This window comes from Micropterus salmoides, unplaced genomic scaffold, assembly GCF_014851395.1.
Source record: "Micropterus salmoides isolate LMB-PRFRI ecotype aquatic unplaced genomic scaffold, ASM1485139v1 Ms_hic_scaffold_12, whole genome shotgun sequence".
Taxonomy (NCBI): domain Eukaryota; kingdom Metazoa; phylum Chordata; class Actinopteri; order Centrarchiformes; family Centrarchidae; genus Micropterus; species Micropterus salmoides.
Genome location: NW_024040263.1, coordinates 749036 through 752528, shown reverse-complemented (window position 1 = coordinate 752528; position 3493 = coordinate 749036).

Below are 3493 nucleotides of genomic sequence, written 5' to 3'. Positions count from 1 at the left end.
GTCGTACTCTTTTGATTTTGTTGCTTTGGGCTTTTCTGGGCAGCAAGACATTATGAAGCAGTATGTCAATGTGTATTTGAACAATCTATTTACTTAGCTTTTATTGCGTAATCTCTGTTTTTCAATATACCAGTTGTTCTACCTGAGGAAAGCATACAGACATTCTAGAAATATTTTTTCTCTAATTTCATGTTTTTAATGTCCAAATTCAAAATGTGCAACGGTAGATAACAGGTAGATTGAAGGTGTGTAATGAAAGAAAGACAGAGGATGTGAGTAAAGTGGAGAACTAGAAAGTGTCAGAGAATGGAAGGAAAGAACAAGTGACAAAGAAAAAGGAAGGCAGAAAGGAGAGGGACACGGGGACGGGGACACATAGCATTAAAATAAGAAAATAGCAATGAGTCAAGAGCTGACCAAGGAGTCATATTTAGTGACTGAATGAGACAAGAAATTCCATGTGTGGATGGAAGCAAGGGGTGAGAGAGATGAAGCCCCGTAACACTCTCTACCTCCCTTCCCTCCCTCCACCCTCCTTCCACTTCTTCATCTATCTCTCTTTTGTTCTTTTTCATCCAAGATGGTGTTGCACGAAAAAGGGAGGGAGAAGATGAAGGGTAACGTGAAGAATGACAAGGGCAGAGGAGAGTGTGTGAGAGAAAGAGGATGAAAGTATGTGCAGCATTTTGGCAGCTTCAATGTTTGATGTAGCAGAGTCATTAAAAGTGGGCAAGTCAAAAGGCTCCATGTGGGTAGCCCATTACACATGGTTGGTTTATAGTGGTTTTATACTGCACCCCCCCCCACTCTCTCACACACATACACACATACACACACACACACTGTACTTTCTTGCTCCCTCTCTACTCCTTCCTCTGTTGTGAACCCTGGACTTAGAAGGGAATGATCTGTAATTAGCGAGGTGATAGTCATGCAGAAGGGTGGTGTAGCTGACTGAAAATGTAAGATGGATAATAAAAGATTCATAACTAGTCATGTAGTCATAACTACAAGACTGTACAGCCTTGGCTTTCCCCAAGAACTTCTCCCACACAGAAACTAATTTGTATTCACAATACACTCACAAGTGTATACGCAAACACACACATTAGCATGTTTGTGCTTCTGTACCTGTGAGGACTTTCAGTGATATAATGTATTCCCCCAGTCCTTATCTATTAATAATCTAAACAAAACAGCACACCATATCAAACTAAACAGCCCCCTAAAGAAGAAGACAAAATGTCTTTTTCCAAAAAAAGGTAAGTTCTCCAAACTAAACAACAAAGTAGGTTGTGGCCTTCGATGATAACCTGTAAGAGTCTGGCGATTTACTTTTAGATTAGTTTATATTGATTTGTTAGTTAGGGAATAATGGTGGTAAAAGAAAACAACATGGACATTTGCTCGGAGATGGGATGTGACACGCGGTCATCAGTGTCGAAATCACACACTTGACCCATTCATCCATCCTTGACCTCCACCATATGAGGTTTCATACTTTTTGCTTTTGGTAGGCCTATTTAGCGACATTATTTGCATGGCCACAAGAACTAGCTTGTTAGAAAACAAAGGTTGTTTTATATGTCTGAACAAACAATCAGTGGTTTCATATTCTGGTGAGGATAGTCTCCCCAAAAATGTCCTCACTCTCAGCCAAAAACTCAAATTGGTTCTCACGAAAACACCAAAACACACATGTATATTTGTATGTGTTTTTGCGGCATTGCTGGTTTACACTGATGAATGTAGTGATGTCTGAACATTGCTCCCTCATTAACCTCGTGGTTCCAGCTCTATTAAGATGGAGAGAATCCATTTAGCCCAGCTCGGCTCCACACACACACACACACACACACACACACACACACACAATTAGACCAAAAACACACAAATAGTCACACAGACACATATCTGAGCACAAACCATGCTGGGAATGCAAACAAACACACAGACATACACCATACACACCAATACATAGACACAGTCCAACACACAGAATTAACAAGCACACTTCAAAGCACAGACATATACGGTCACACACACAAACACATACACACACAATCTGTTTTGCAGTCAGGCGTGCACATTTCATAGGGGAATCCACTCAAATAGTCAAACACACACATGAACATGCACACAGTCAGGAACATACACATTTCTCAGCAGCAGAAACCATGCTAGGAATACACACACACACACACACACACTCATACATCAGCACGCACACTGTCACTTCATGAATCCCCGCTGCTGAATAAGAACACATTTAAAAGGCGTCATTTGTCTCTAGTGGAAACACACACTGTATATCCAGAAATACCACTGGAAGCTCTGTATTTAACATCTCTAACACCTTATTATTCCACACACACACACACACACACACACACACTCATTCCCATAGACCATGCGTAGTGGTGCCTATGGGAGCGCTGTATGTAACATCTCTATTACAGTAACTCGCAGCAGTCATTCTGCACACGCCGCACTGTCTAATCCGGTTAGGCGTGTCGCGGCTGAGATTTCTTTTTAAGCAAACAGCAAGTTTAAACGGCCACATAAAGGCCTTACTATGACAAGGATTAGGCACTTTTAACCATTTATGGGATTACGGGTGGTATTAAACGCAGCCCTCCCCGAAGGTACAAAGCCACTTGGATATTGGTTCCTGTACTGTTGGTAATTGAATGCTAAGCTATCGCTCAGAGCATGTCATTACAACTCTATTGAATATCTGTAAGCATTTGGTCTTATGGCAAATTATACTGTGGCAATGGAATATTGTCAGAAATAAGTGAAGCCCCTAGGAAACATGCATTTGTGTATATACCATTTAAAATATATATTTATATCTTAGAGGGACTGGACTGGTCGGTAATCTATAGTTGTCCAGGATGAAAGACAAAATTACATTATATTCTCCAATAAAGAATATAAAGAATTCTCCTTTGCAAATGTAGGTGTTATCTTTGATTTGGCATTCAAATTCGACAAACATAGAAATTCTGTTAAAGGTAGCTTTTTCCATTTAAGGACCCTAGCAAAACTGAAATCCATTCTCTCTGTAAAGGACTTGGAGACTGTCTTGCATGCTCCTATATCCTCTCGAATTGATTACTGCAATTCCTTGTACTCTGGCATCTGTCACTTGTCATTGTCACGCTAGCAGCTTGCAGCCTGCAGCCGCTAGATTGTTGACTGGTACTCGGAAGAGGGGCCATATCTCCCCAATATTGGCCGCTCTTCACTGGTTACCAGTCAAATATAGAGGCGGTTTTAAGGCGTTGTTAATTCTTTTAAGGCGTTACATGGACTGGCTCCATCTTATATTTCAGAACTCCTAATGTTTTATCACTCTTCCAGACCCCTCAGATCATCAAACCAATCCCTTTTAGCCATCCCACAGTCTCGTATGAAAACAAAGTGTGATCGTGTCTTTTAAGTGGTGTGAAACAGTGAAATAAACTACCCCTGATTATCAGATCTTCCC